Genomic DNA, 15,902 nt, shown 5'->3' with positions numbered 1-15,902 from the left:
AAACAAGCCGATTCGTAGTTGCCAGAGGTTGGGAGTAGGAGCAGGGGAACTTCCAGGGTGATGGAAATGTCCTAAAACTGGGTTATGGTGATGGTCGCACACACTCTATACATTTATTAAACACCATTGATTTGTATACTTTTTTTTAAAGTAAGCATTTTATTTGGAAAAACACCAGATATTGAATCATAGCTTTATCATGGAAAGGATGCAAAGGAGCATGACTGTAAATCAACCAAGTTTTGGGGGGCTCCTGGGGGGCTCCTGGGGGGTTCAGTCAGTTGAACTCCAGGCTCTTGATTACAGCTCAGGTCATGATCTCAGGGTTGTGGGATGGAGCCCCGCTCAGGCTCCACGCTACGCAGGGAGCCTAGCCTGCTTGAGGATTCTTTCCCTCCCTCTCTGCCCCTCCCCTCACTTGTACTGGGGCATGCGCTCATGCTCTCTCTCTCAAATAAATAAATCCAAGAAATAAAATAAAAATAAAATAAATCTTTTTTTAAAAAATCAACAAAGATTTTAAAGAAAGTTTCAAAAGAGACTAACAAGTCCACTTCCTAGTTTTTCTCTCCATCTGCTCCTCCCTTTAATCTTCTCCAACATTACCCTATGTCAGCCTATTTATTTGTTTGTTCAACAAATATTCGAGCATCTGCTATGTGCCACACACTTGGTGCTTGATATAGAGTTAAAGAAACCCAGCAAAAAGCTCTGTCCTCTTGGAGCTTATACTCCGGAGTGGAGAGAAGACATCACCTCCAGGCTGTCCTCCCATGGCCGTGTCGTGACTGGGCTCTGGCCTTGCTCCTTTCCCAACAGTGGTACTGCAGGCAAAGTGATCCCTTTATTTTTATTTATTTATTTATTTTAAAAATTTTATTTCTTTGAGAGAGAGAGAAGGAGGTAGAGCGTGCACAAGCATGAGTGGGGGAAGGACAGAGGAGAAGGGAAAGAGAATCTCAGGCAGACTCCCTACTGAGCATGGAGCCCTCCTCAGGGCTCAATTCCAATCCCACGACCCTGAGATCATGACCGGAGCCAAAATCAAGTGTCAGATGCTCAACCCACTGAGCTATCCAGGCATCCCCAAAATGATCCTTTTAAAACACAAATCTGATTCTGTCCCTCTGCTTGAAGGCTTCCGAGGCTTTTCCATTGCCTTTTGGATAAGCTTCAAACTCCTAACCAGGACCTGACCAGACCTACATGTCCAGGGCTAGCCCAAGCTTCAGGCTGTGTCCACCCCCTTAGCCACTCCCTCCTTTGCACTCTCCTCCAGCCATACTGGTTTCTTCCCATTCCTGGGTCTTGCTGGGCTCTCTTCCCTCCATTTGCCCAGCTAACAACCACTTACTCTCTAGACCTCAGTTTAGAGTCCTTCCATAGTTTGTCAGTTCTGGTTTAGGATGCCTTCCCACAGTCCTCCAGCCTGGCAGACAGATTCCATCACGCAGCACCCATAGCATAGTAGTTGTTCAATAAAACATGTGTGCTAGATGAATAAACACCCAGATGGAAACATCTATAGAGAAACAGGTTCAACTGGTATTGACTTTGTTATTTATGTGATGTCATGCCTCCACCCTTAAGCAAAAGTGTTTCTCAGAGTTCTGATCTAGGAAGCAGGAGCTCAGCTCCATGTACCATTAAGGATACATTGAGAAAGTCAAGATGATTTATCCCTCTTTGAAAAAAATGAACAAAAGACTCTCTGGTCTAATTGCATACCTGGAACCAACACTAATGAAGTGAAAGTCATACAAAGTTCTGAGCTCATTTGCCTAAAATAAACTGAGGTAATATATTTTCAGAGAAATAAAACAGCAAAAACCTATCCCTACTGTTGGTATTTGAGATGATCGCGTCAGCGGTCATTTGTCTTAAGTATTTTGATCAGATTCTTCTTACTGTAAATTATTCTGTTACTTCAATTTAAGAACCAAAAAAAATAAAAGGAGAGAGAAAATATCCTGTTCGCCTCCCTCCTCAGCCTTATTGATAGGAGCCGTAAACTCAAACTGTGTGGGAAGTTTCTTGCTTTAAAATTTCTTTATTCCCTTAAGAAAAGCTACTTTTATCTCATTATTTTTTTTAAGGATAGATGGGTTTTAATCTGGTGAGAAAATATCCTTGCCATTAAGAGGATTCTGCCTCATTACCTCTTATAAAAAAAAGCTCTCCTCCTCTCCAAATTTGCAGGACTAAAGGAAGCATAAATTAAAAGAATATTTGTTGCTTGTTACTTTGATCAACAAACACTTATCTCCAGAAGAAAAAACACCAAACTAGGACAGATTAAATAGAAGTTCCTTCCCTAAAATAAATCAGTCAATATAAACAGCTTGGTCTCCCAACTAGATAAGAAAGAAAAAATGGGGTGGGGGTGGGGGTAGGAAGAGAATTTAGAAGGAGATTGTGTTGGGGTTCCCCAGTCCCTCATTTTGCCTGTTGGCATGACTGTCCTCGGCGATTAGCTCGCGGGACCTCTCTCAGACTTGCCACCTGGAATCCAGTGGTAAGAGCTAACTTAGTTTGTTACGTGGACTTCAGAAACATCTTTGGTGTTACCCATTATACACACTAATTTAAAAAATCTCCTATTGGCTGATGCTTCAAAATGAGACCTTTCTCCAGAGAAAGAAGACCCACAGCTCTCCTCTCTGCTTCTAAAGACTCTCATCTCTCTCTCTTTTTTCCTCTTTTGTCCACATAAAGAGGAAGGATGTTGATGTGCATATCTGTGAGGCAGCTTTTGCTAAAAGGAAAAAAAAAAAAAAGCTGGGGACAGGGTTGAAATAGCAGCCGAAGGAGCCGTGACGTGTTTTCCTCTTCAGAGCGCATTTGGCTACTTTCTTCTTGTTCTTATTTAAGCTTTAACTTTTTTAAAGGTTTTTAAAAATGTCTAATTGTGGTAAAAACACACATAACATAAAATTCACCGTCTTCACTGGGTTTTAAAAAGATTTTTATTTATTTGACAGAGAGTGTGCACAAGAGAGCACAAGCAGGGGGAGCTGCAGAGGGCGAAGGAGAACCAGGCCCCCCCACTAAGCAGGGAGCCCGACGGAAGTGGGGCTCCCAGGACCCCGAGATCATGACCTGAGCGGAAGGCAGCCGCTTAACCGACTGAGCCGCCCAGGTGCCCCCTCTTCACCATTATAAAGTGGATAGCTCAATAGTGTCACGTATACTCCATCCGTTGCTGCAGATCTCCAGAACTTTCATCTCACTGAACTGACACTGTGATTCTTGTTGAACAGTAACTCCCCATTTCCCGCTTTCCTGGTGTTTTTAAATTGGAACTAAAAAGATGGATTCTTCTGATTCTACGTAATGTTCTCATGACCTCACATGTTAGGAAGTAAAAACATTTAAACATTTATGCAAAGTAAAAGATACATGTTTTCCGTGAACAGTGATCACTTGTTTACATTTCTCTAAGCAGCTAATCTTTTCCCTTCTACACATTCTTTTTTTTTTTTTTAAGATTTTATTTATTTGACAGAGAGAGACATAGCCAGCGAGAGAGGGAACACAGGCAGGGGGAGAGGGAGAGGACAAAGCAGGCTTCTAGCGGAGCAGGGAGCCCGATGCAGGGCTCGATCCCAGGACTCTGGAATCACGCCCTGAGCCAAAGGGAGATGCTTAAGGACTGGGCCACCCAGGCGCCCCTCCCTTCTACACATTCTAAGATAGGTGAAGGGGGAAACAAATCCTATCCTTGAACCTTTAGCAGACTGGTCTCTGTGGGTGACCCCTAACATAGTGACCAAGGGTGAGTTGTCCTCTAATCAGAAAGAACTATACTCCTCACCAGGAGCACACATCAAATTTCCAGAAGCCATTTTCTCCCTCCTCCGCACCCAGCCTCCCCGTTCCCCCCACTCTGCAGCAGCTGTGACACGCTGGTCTCCGGTCTCATGGTTCACCCCAGCTGCCAAGGTCCCCACTTGAGTTGGCTGCAGTCTTCTGAAGACTGGCAGTTAGTTAATGAGAAAACCAGGGATGTAAATCACGGGCTCAGACAGTTTCCTGTGGGGGAGCTTTTAAGTTCCCATCAGATTTTTCATGCCAGCCCAAGGAGAGGAGACCGTTGCTCTCTTCAGAGACAAATACAAATGTAGACCAGAGATGAGCAAGGTGGGATGTAGATGGGAAGCAGGTGGGAAGCTCACAGTCGAGATGCTTAGCACAGGGTTTCACTCTTTTGTCTAAAACAAATCCTTTTAACGAAGAATGGGATCTCATGCTGGATTTAGAGAAAAATAGCCAAATTCTTAATCGGGCAGTTCCAATACTCCTCCAATAGAGGCAGGATTCTCACTTGATAGTAATATGGAATTACCACTGCTATTTTTAAAGATGGGTTTTAAAGCTCTGTTTGTTTTGTGAACCATGTAGTTGTTTGTTTTTGTTTTTGAGAGAGAGAGAGAGTTGGAGGGAGGGGCAGAGGGAGAGGGAGAGAGAGAGAATCTTAAGCAGGCTCCACACCTAGCGTGGAGCTCGATCTCATGACCCTGAGATTGTGACCTGAACCAAAATCAAGAGTCAGATGCTTAACTGACTGAGCCACCCAGGCGCCCTGTGAGCTCCGTAGTTCCAAAACTCTGATGGAGGGGCGCCTGGCTGGCTCAGTCAGAAGAGCATGTGACTCTTAATCTCGGGGTTGTGAGTTCAATCCCCATGTTGGATGTAGAGATGACTTAAAAATAAATAAATACGCTTAAAAAGAAAACACTCCTAATCCAAGACAAAGGAAATATAAAAAAAAAAAAACCTGCAATGGCATATTTACTGGGGATCTGTTCTCTGTCATGCACTGCACTAGACACTGTTAAGTTTCCACACGAGTAGAAAAGATGTCGTCTCTGCCCTCCAGAATCTCACCGTCCAGTCGTCAACCCCCTGGACTGTATCATGGTAGAGAAAGCTGGGGGCTGATGCAAGCTGAGGGACAGTCAGGGGACCCCAAAGTTCTATAAGGGAAATGATAAGCTAAGTGCAGCCGAGTGCCCGAGACCCAGCATCCAATCAATACGAGTTGTTGAGAACAAAAGTGATCATAGCACCATCCAGAGAGACGTTGGCCCCAGGAGTAGCTCTCGTTGGGAATACAGGGCGTACACATAACAAAACAAATAACGCTTCAAAGCAGTATGTAACAAGCACCAAAAATTTAGTTCCTAAATTTGGGGTGGGAAATGGCTACAGCAGTTGGGGAAAGGTCTTGAAAGAATGCAACTTACATAAACAAAGGGGGACAAGAACAACCTGGACTCAAAAATGAGTTGATGGCCGTCAGTATAATGGTCTAGGAACATTAATTTGCCCAATACCGACACGCGCTGTGTCCCAGGGGCATCCGAGGTGACGAGTAATCCCCGCTCCCGCAATTCTCAGCCTAGGGGAGATTTCTGTTTGAATGGCGCCCGAAGCTCTATGGGAGGCAAAAGGTGATAAAGGCTATAGTAGATGATTAAATAATGTATTTTTTAACATTCAGAGGAGAGAGAAATTGCTTTTGTTGAAGGATCAGAGAAGTTTCACTGAGAAAGAAACATATTTCTTGTCCTGGGAGGTTGGCTAGAAGTTCCTTAGTAGAGATTGGGGTTGAGGAAGTAATCTCAACCCAGATGGGTTGGGGGAGGTAAATAAAGTGCCAGGGAGGGAAACCAAGGCTTGTTTGCAAAAATGGTAATTATTGGATTCATTAAAGGTAGTTAGAAAAACTGTCCCTTATAGCCGAGTTAATAAGGTTGGAATCAGGCAAAGTTAAGTGCCCTTCATTTGGGAAAAGGCACAATTTTTAGAGGGGAAAAAAAGTGACTTTCCATTTACCGAGGAAAAAGATCATCATTCTGGAGAGATATGGGGCTTTGCTCATCCTCCATTAGATTTATAAGGCAAAAGGGTTTTTTTCTATGTAGCTTTCTTTTCCTTGGTACTCTGAATGGCACTGAAGACTTGGCCTGTAGACAATGCATGTGTTCACTATCCTTTACCTGCTAAGAGACAACAGAACCTTGCCAGGTTATTCAAGTGGCTTAACCTGCAGTGTTATCTTGGTCATCCTAGGTGGTTATACGAACAAGGCATGGGCTTTGGTGTCAGGCAGATCTCTGATTCTTCATTCTGTCCCTCGTACACAGCTGTACCTTGGCAAGTCACTTAAAATCTGAGCTTGGGGCGCCAGGATGGTGCTGTCACTTAAGCGTGCAACTCTTGGTTTGGCTCAGGTCATGATCTCAGGGTTGAGGGACCAAGCCCCACACTGGACTCCATGCTCTCTCCCTTTCTGTCTGTCCCTCCCCCCACTTGCACTCTCTCTAAATAAGTAAGTAAGTAAATAAATAAATAAATAAATAAAATCTTTAAGAAAATCTGAGCTTCATTTCTAGTCTAAAAAATGGGACTGGTAATAGATATCTTGACATATTATCATCAAAATTAGAACTCAGGTATATAAAGCCCAAGGCATGGTATAGGGCTAACACTAGGCACAAAATGAATGGTGGCTCTGATAAGCTGTGGCTCAGCTCTTTCTGGCCTACCACCAAGAAATGGCAGCCAACAGCCTGCCAGGATCTGCCCAGGACACTGTTATCTTCTTGCCTTTGGCCAGTGTAAGTGCACTCTGGATACGACCCAAAGGCGCTGATTACAAGAACTTTAAAAATGAGTTTTCTCTCTGATCTTATCTTCTGGTTCCTAGGCAAGAGCACTAAAGTATGCGAAATAACCCTGATATCCGGCTTGGAATAGAAGAGTTTTCTGAACACCTACTGGGAGAAAGTTGGGCTCCAAAACAAATCAGCTGGAGGGTAAAGGAAATTTTTTTCATTGCTTGAATGTACATGTGAAAGTACAACATAGAACTGTGTGACTTGTGGCGAATGAAAGAGATCTTAGAAAATGAACTATTATCGCCGTGCTTGGTGGCTAGACTCTTTTTTTTAAAAGCACATTGCTTGTGGGTTTTTAAAGAATAAGGGCAGATGAATTGGCTTCTTTAAGTCAATAAAGTGAGACTGCCAAAAAAGTAAACAGGAGCTACATTTAATTTCTCTGTTTTTCTTATGAGAGCCAGAGAAGCTAATACTTCAAGACCAATGAAGCCGCCAACTAGCTAGTGGAAAATTCTATTTTCAAAAATAAGCTTACGAATGAAGATAAGGTGGTTTTTTTTAAACCTAAAGCACCAAATAGGATTTAAGTACTTTTGAAAAATATGTAGACATTAAATAGCATATCTCTAACCCTTAGTAGCAGTAAATCATCAAAGCGAGTCATCTACATTTCAAAAATTCCAATTGGTTTTACCCTAGCAACTTTCCTTGTTTTTGTCTCTTGAAGTTATACTTCTGTATCACCTTGGGTTGTTCTTAAAGCAATACGTGGCAGTGTCGATGACATTTAAATGTTTTAAATATTTATACAGAGGTGGCTGGGTGGCTCAGCCAGTTAAGTGTCTGCCTTCGGCTCAGGTCATGATCCCAGAGTCCTGGGATCGAGTCCCAAGTGGGGCTCCATCCTAAGCGGGGAGTCTGCTTCTCCCCCTCCCTCTGCCACTCCCCCTGCTCCTGCTCTCTCGCTAGAGCTCTTGCTCTCACTCTCTCGCTCTCAAAGAAAGTCTTGAAAAAAAAATAAAATAAAATATTGATACGCAAGATTTCATGTAACACAGTCTTAGGAAGAAACCTAGCCAGTAGAATAGGTGTCTTAATGCTATGAATAAAATTAAGATGTCCTTTTTGAAAGGCCTAAAATTCTGATAAAAGGCAAAGGCAAGAAATGCCAAATCATTGGGCAATTCTTTTAAAAAGGCATTTTGGTTTTGTTGATGCTTTGTGTTGTTACAAAGAAACCATTGTTGGTGACTCTGCCGACTTCTCTGGGTCAGGGAAATAGCTCTGTAACAATAAATAAGTCAGAGTTTAGCACACAGTGGAATAACATACTTTTAGTCATTAAAACAGATTTCTACAAATCAGTGGTTCGGTCTGTATGCCAGCTTACACATTAGCACCCGTCTCCATGTCCATGTCTGCGGGCTCCTCAGGCATCACGGGTGATCAGATTCAGGCACTTCAACTTGCCTGCAAGCTCTCCATCCACAGCCCTCCAGGCATGTGGGTGTTTTTCCATCCCAGATCTACTCTCATTTGGTCTTCCCTTTTCTCTCTCGGCACCTGCACTGTCTCCATGGCCCTCTCTCCCCACCAGTCATCATGTGGGCTCTGAGGGAAGCAATTTCTGTGAAAATACAAGGGGCAAACCAATGAATTCCATCTCCCAATGGATTATGCTTCTCCCTCCTCATACTTCCCCAAATCCTTATTTATCCTCATCTATGTCTTCAGAAACCTAGCAATATTTTTCTAGAAAGAGAAAGTGAAAAAATTGAAAGCTTCCATTGGAATGTATCAGATTATGTCCCAGAACAGAATTCAGTCCTCAGTTCTTACAGTTCCTGAACATCATCAATTAAAATACTCACTTTCCTTGGGGTGCCGGGGTCACTCAGTCCGTGAAGCGTCCGCCTTCGGCTCAGGTCATGATCTCTGGGTCCTGGGATGGAGCCCCACCTTGGGCTCCCTGCTCAGTGGGGAGTCTGCTTCTCCCTCTCCAGTTGCCCCTCCCTCTGGCTCGTGTTCTCTCTCTCAAATGAATAAACAAAATCTTTAAAAAAAAAAAAAAGTTAAAAAAACTCACTTTCCTTAGCAGAAAAGAATGTTCGTGCTTCTGTGCAGGTGCAGGTAGCTGAGAAGGCCGGCTGGCTCGGCCTGGTCTGCCCTCGCCCACACCGCCTCCGCACTCGCCCTGTGTACACTGTCCCCAGTGACAAGGGCATGCCGGCGTTTGCCCTCCAGTTGAACCCATGCTGTTAACGACCTGTCACTCATGGAGTTGCACCTTGCGGGATCCTGGGTCGTCAGTCCTCATGGTCACCTATACCACATGCCTTTCTGTAAGAGTCAAATGCCCTTCACATACCAAGCACCCTTCACCTTGGGGCGCAGCGGCTTCAGAGTGGAAGAGGAAAAACCCCTCCTCCGGCAAAAACAACTGTGATCCCCAGTGAGGCTGAGTGGTTTGAATTGCAGCCTGACCTGTACCTTTTACCAGCATATTTACCAAGAGGATTTTCTTCCTGAAATTTGGCTTTGTGACCAACATTTCAATGAATACCAGGAGTTGAAGATTTTACCATAATTATCCAACATAACCATCATTCTCCCCATTTCAGGTTAATCGTGATTTTAAGTGCAGCCTAATTAATAAGGGCTAAAATTTAAGAAGGACTTACTTTATGTCAGAGTCCCTTCTGTGTGCTCGTGTGAAGTATTACAGCTAAACCTTCAGCAACCCTATGCCTCGGGGTCAGTTGTTGTTGTTGTTTTTAAGATTTTATTTATTTATTAGAGACAGAGCATGGGGGGGAGGGAGAGGGAGAAGCAGATTCCCCACTGAGCAGGGAGCTCACCGACTGAGCCGCCCAGGCACCCCTCGGGTTCAGTTTTTTTTTTAATAATTTTTTATTATGTTACGTTAGTCACCATACAGTTCATCCCTACTTTTTGATGTAAAGTTCCATGATTCATTGTTTGCGTATAACACCCAGTGCACCATGCAATACGTGCCCTCCTTACTACCCATCACCAGCCTATCCCATTCCCTCGCCCCTCTCCCCTCTGAAGCCCTCAGTTTGTTTCCCAGAGTTAACACGAGAGACTATGCACTCGGGTTCAGTTTTTTAAGCTCTCATTCTACAAATGAGGAATTTGCTCTGGGGGCAGGTAATGACCAGCCCAAGGTCACAGAGCAGGGCCTGTGGCCAGGATTCCAATTCAGGTATTCTGCTTCCAGAGCCAGCCCTCTTAGCCACAGGCGAGGCTGGCCTCACAGCAGTGGGACTCTGCCTTGGGCATTACGATCAAAATGAGTGAGCTCGTCAGTCCCATTCAGTCCGTCCTTCACCTGCCATCGGTGTGACTTCTTCAAGGGGCAGATCTGATCATGACACTGGTGTAACTTCCAGCAATTTCTCATTGCCTACAGGATAAAGTGCAAATCTTGAAGATGGCCCCAAAGGCTTCACTTCTATCATCTGCCTCTCCATCTACACTGCCTGCCACCTGCCTCCACGCTAGCCATGTGGCTTGCAGATCCCCAGTTAGCCTGTGCTACTGGATGCTTCTGGACCTTCAGACTTTCTGACCTGATCTTTTTCTCCCCAGTAAGCCCGTGTACATTATTCAGGACCTCTCTCAAACATCTCTGGACCCTTCCCTGACATAAATAGTCTCTCCTCTGCTACCAGTGCATAGATTAATCAGAATAAAAATAGCAATCTTTTTTTTTTTTAGCTCTCACATGCAAGACACACAATGCTACACGTTTTATGTGTTTGGTGGATACAAATCTTGAGCCACAAACACAATTGTGGAAGAATGTAACTGCTTCTTTTTTAGAAACCCACTGTAATTTCTGTTTTGAGACCTCATTGGGCAGAGACAGAAACTTAGTATCCGCTAATTCCCAGTCTCGCAGCTCCTGCAGAGAGCTGTGAGGGCCTCAGGCTGGGGCAGGCAGGTGTGTGTGTCATAGGCAGGCCCAGGGGAGTTGCACCTCTGGCCTCCACGCCCCCCCCATGCTGGAGTCTGATATGCAGTTACATCCACGCTGGGAGGGGGGTCTCTGCAGCCTCCGCAGAGCCGTCTGGCGTCTATGGCGTCTTGGCTTTACCGGAAACATTCTGCCTCTCCTGGTCCACCCTGGCTGGGAGGATTGGTGGAAGGCGTGAGGCTCCCTCCCGCCTAGGTATACCACACAGACATTTCTTGGACTCCTCCTGAGTTCCCAACAACTCTGGGACGAAGCCCGCCCTCCAGACTCTTGCTGGGGGGCCCACATACTTTCTGCTCTCAAATCCCCAAGCCTATCCGGAGCTCCCATCTTGTGCCATGTAGGACTCAGAGTTGCCCTCGCTTCTAACTACCCTTCACTTCTCTCTGACTCGCTTTGCCCTTCTTTGTCAGTCCTCGAAAGCTGTAATGTCTGTTGTGGAGGAAAAACTGGCTCTGACTGAGTATTCTCCCAAATCTTCAGACTTGTGCCTAGATTCCTTTGCTCTAGGAGCTCTGCTGACCCATCCTTTCTTTGGTCAATGAATGGCACCCACTGGGAGGAAAGACAACTGTGAGGAGATTCAATAGAAAGAATAGGAACAGTTACTATCTCACTGCTAGNGCCCCCCGCGCCCCCCCCCCCCCCCCCCCCCCCCCCGGACACACACTCAGTAACTTTCTCCTGTTATCGTCACAAAAACCTACGGGAGGTGTAATTATTCTTACTTAGAGGAAAAACTAAGGCTTGGTAAGATCAATTAGCCTTGCACACAGCTAGCAAGCTCTTGAATCCAGTCCATACTCTAGATCACCACACTCTACTATTCTTACCCCATGGTACCGAAATAATTTCTTTAGACGTTTGAATTTCTGGTGAGCACTGTGAAGTCAAGGCTGGGAACTCATCCAACTTGATATCCCCACAGCCTGACAGTTAGCAGGTACTCAGCAGGCGGTATTTGAATTGAAATGGGTCAAGGAGAAAGGAAGGCAAGGAGAAGGGGGGGAAAAGGTCAATGGGAAAATCTTATCTTAGGGTATTCTAAAACTTCCTGAATGATATTCTGCCAATCAAAATCTAAGCAGAATTGCTGGTATTGTCTAAATCATGTCCAGAATAGGACACTCCTTACGTGACAGTCTCAAAGTATTGAAGACATAGAAATTATTTCCTTGTGTCCAGAAAAAAATGGGTGTGATGTTGGGGCGCCTGAGTGGCACAGTCGTTAAGCGTCTGCCTTCGGCTCAGGGTGTGATCCTGGCATTATGGGATCAAGCCCCGCATCAGGCTCCTCCGCTGGGAGCCTGCTTCTTCCTCTCCCACTCCCCCTGCTTGTGTTCCCCTCTCGCTGCCTGTCTCTGTCAAATAAATAAATAAAATCTTAAAAAAAAAAAAAAAGAAAGAAATGGGTGTGATGTCATTGGTGACACGGCAACAGCAGGCGAGGAGCGCATGCATACATGAGCCGTGCAACCGGAACTGGGGACAGCTGTGATCAGCCAATGCAGGCCTCGTTGAGGTTTCTTTACATTCAAGACATTGTCATCCAAGATGCTGGTGGTGTATATTTCTGATAACCTCTAGAATTTCACTTCTTTCTATTAAATATTTGTCTGGAAACTCTTATTATCCCACATTACATAATCCCTCTGATAACAAAGATCGTGTTTATTAGACTAGCATCTAGGTGAAGGGTGAGGGCATTAGGCTGAGACATGCCCAAGTTATCATCTGAGGCAGGTTTGCCAAATCGTTTTCCTTCTTCTTCATAATTGTTTATCTACAGTGTGCCTTATTTTTACAATTTTTATTATTTGATGTTTTGGGGCACCTGGCTGGCTCAGTCAGCGGACGTGCAACTCTCGATCTCAGGATTGTTGAGTTGGAGTGCCATGTTGGGGGTAGTGTTTACTTTAAAAAGTTATTTGCTATTATAACACATACTGTAACACAATAAAACTAAAATAATAAAGTCAACATTTTCCCATGCCACCTCTTTCAGGTAACTTCCGTTAACAGCCTGGTGAATGTTCTTCCTTGTGTGCTTAACGTACGTGTTCAGGCCCATCTTCATGGTTACAGGGGTCTGATGTTCCTTTTTCTGTTCTCCCTCCTGCCCTCAGCCTGTCCTTGACCCTGTAGCTATCATCTCTCCTTCTTCCCTCTTCCCTTCTACATCCCTTTTCTCTCTCTTTCTTCTCCCTGTTTTTCATCTTTCACCTTTTCCTCCCTCATTCCCTATTAGCCTTGCAATACCCAGACTCTCAGGAAATTGAGTTTTCGCCCTCAAAGTGTGACAGCTCCGTCTAAGCTTTGGGGATGGACTTTATTCCTCGGGTTGCCTTGCTCACTTACAAAGCCTCAGCATGAGACTGTGAGAGGCAAAGGTGGGAAGAAATTAAAGACTCAGTTTATCAACGTTAGCTTACTTGGCTGAAATATTTCAGAACTCAGGGTGCTTTTGTTATTATTGAAATCTTTATTGTAAACATTTAACTCAAAGAGTAAATTATACTTATTGTTTAAAAAAGCAAAAGGTAAATTTATGTTTATCTCCTGAGATTTCTCTCCCTGCAGTCCTACTGCCCAGGAATAGTGTAGTATTTCCTTTCAGATGTTTTCCTAGACTTGTGTAAAGCATCCTAAATGTTGTATATAATGTGTATGTGGCTTTGTCACTGACTATATGGAATCTCTGGGTACTACCTATAGGCCAACCTCTTTCCTTGTCAATGCCGCGTTATATGCTGCAGAATTAATCTAACCATTTCCAGTATAAGCACTTAGTTGCTTCCAATTTCCAGGATGCAGTTCTAATCTTTCAATCCAGACTTTCCCAAGAGAATGCTGTCCATCCTTGTCTCCTTGGTGACCTGAGGCTGCTGACATGAGTGACTGTTCCTTCATCAGTGACCCCCACAACACTGAAAATGTCCTTTGTCTCCTACATGTCCGTGAAGCAATCCCTTCGAGGCTCATCCGTTAGTTTTGTTGTTCTGTTATTTTGGCTCCCACTTAGACCTACGCAGGTTTGATGCGGGATCCCAGATCTGACCCCGTGAGCCACGCACACTGCAGCCATGCACACCGCCCACGTAATGGGTGTGCTTTCACAGACCTAGTCCTGCCCTCTCTTTTCCTTGGGTTCTGACCTCTGCAAGAAGCTAAGTAGCTTTCCAGGTGACAGGTTGCATAAAAGCTTTTACTTGAGACCCTAGTCCGAGGGCCCCGAAGGACAGAAAACACAGCAGCGCCCTTGTCAGTATGAGTCAGCTGCCAGCAGGAGATGATGCCTTAAATGAAGGTGAGGGTGAGGAAGCTGTTAGCTCAGTGGACTTAGGGGCCTCACTGGACCATTTACAGGAAAGGACTGTGATGGAGGGAAGAGGTGGCTGAGAGACAAGGAACTGAGAAGCTGAAAGATCTTACAGGATTTTCCCTTCCATGTTACAATCACCACTTCATGAAATAAGTTACTTCTCAGGGTAGGAGCGGTCTTAAATGCACTTACTTATTTTAAATTTCCATTTTAACATCTTATTCACTAGGATAGTTACTTGTTTTTCACATTGTGAGCGGTTAAAAAATTAAAATATTTATTAAAGTGAATATTACATTAGAAATTATGTCCACATTAAACCTAACTACCTATTTGAGAAGGAAGCACCCCAAACGTTCTCCTAATATTTTCTCTCTGAAGCAAGAATCCATGTTTCTTTTTTTTTTCCTTTCAGATTTTCCACAGTCCATTTTATTATTTTTTTTTTTTTACTTTTTGTTTCAAATTTTTATTTGAATTCTAGTTAGTTAATATCTAGTGTAATATTGGTTTCAGGGGTAGAATTTAGTGATTCATCACTTACATACAACACCCAGGGCTCATCACAACCAGGGCCCTCCTTAATCCCCATCCCCCATCTAGCCCATCCCCCCCCCACCTCCCCTCCAGCAACCCTCAGTTTATTAAGAGTTGTTAAGAGTCTCTTTTGGTTTGCTTACAAGAACTGATGTTTCAAGTATATTCTTTCCTATTGGTGAGTTTTTTTGTATTGACCATTAAATAGTCCCTAGAACTGACTTTCAGTATTCAACAGATATTGACCTTGTTTTTCTAAGGTGTCACAGCCAAAACAAGAGTATAGATGAACAAGGGAATTTATTGCGTGGCAGTAGCAAGAGTGAATTGATATTATTATTATTATTATTATTATTATTATTATTATTATTTAGCAAAGACTCTTATGATTCAAATAGTTATAGTTTTCACATTAAAACTTCATTTATTTGGAATTATAGAAAGAATGCCAAGCAGACTTGGTAAAAAGTAATGGTTGACTATTTCTAAGTGAAATTTAAAAATTTTTTGACAGTGGGATCCTGCCCAGCGTGGAGCCCAACATGGGGCTTGAACTCATGACCCTGAGATCAAGACCTGAGCTGAGATCCTGAGTCAGATGCTTAACCGACTGAGCCCCCTAGGTGCCCCTATGTGAAATTTCATTTAGTTTAAAGTACAAAGTATATTTCAAAACTATACTACTATAACATAGCAAAGAAGCTAAATTTGTGAAAAAAATAAATTCAGAACTCCAATCACGTACATAATTTCTATATGTAGTTTCTTTAAAGGTATGATTAATTAAATGTATTAGACTAATTGAAATTAAATAATTCAAAGAATAATTCCTGAATCTGGAATTTAGAGATATATGGAAATAACCCTATATTTCTTAAGTTTTTTGTTTGAAAAAGATGCTCATTCTCACAGCTTTCTCCTCACCAAGAAGACCTGACAATTGTAGTGGAGAAACAAACTTGTGAATGTATATACAGTAGGAATCAAACCATTTGGAATTGGCATAGTCGATCTGATGTGATTTTAAATATTTTTAGCTTATTTATCTCAGACTGAAATTTGGGCCTAGAGGTTGAAATACTTAAGAGAAATGGGAGGAAATGATTTGGCCTGTGAAAGCACCAAGCTCCTGGACATGCCACCTCGGCCACGCTTCCTATCACCACCCCTGTTTCTGACTCATGACCCCTCGGCCATCACCACCTGGGTGGACCTCCTACATGTCACTCTGGTGTGTCTCTAAAGGTCTGCCTTCGGCTCAGGTCATGATCCCAGGGTGCTGGGATCGAGTGCGGCTTCAGGCTCCTTGCTCAGTGGGGAGCCTGCTTCTTCTCCCTCTGCCTGCTTGTTCTCTCTGACAAATAAATATATAAAATCTAAAAAAAAAAAAAATCTTAGCATTTTTTAAAAGCTTTTT

At 43.6% G+C, this 15,902-nt stretch overlaps 1 protein-coding gene across 5 annotated transcripts in view; it reads left to right on the top strand.

The window, feature by feature from the left end:
* The window catches only part of SHROOM3 (shroom family member 3), a 303,549-nt gene that overhangs the window by 207,176 nt on the left and 80,471 nt on the right, over window positions 1-15,902 (top strand). The window contains exon 2 of one of the 5 annotated variants that reach the window (XM_034671654.1): window positions 6,713-6,821. The exons of the other annotated variants lie outside the window; for them this stretch is intronic. The gene's annotated coding sequence lies outside the window, so the exon portion shown is untranslated. The remainder of the gene's footprint in view (window positions 1-6,712; window positions 6,822-15,902) is intronic. 5 annotated transcript variants of the gene reach the window in all.

This window comes from Ailuropoda melanoleuca, chromosome 11, assembly GCF_002007445.2.
Source record: "Ailuropoda melanoleuca isolate Jingjing chromosome 11, ASM200744v2, whole genome shotgun sequence".
In the NCBI taxonomy this organism is placed as follows: domain Eukaryota; kingdom Metazoa; phylum Chordata; class Mammalia; order Carnivora; family Ursidae; genus Ailuropoda; species Ailuropoda melanoleuca.
Note: the sequence above shows the minus strand (reverse complement) of the source record. Positions and strands in the feature narration are given on the sequence as shown.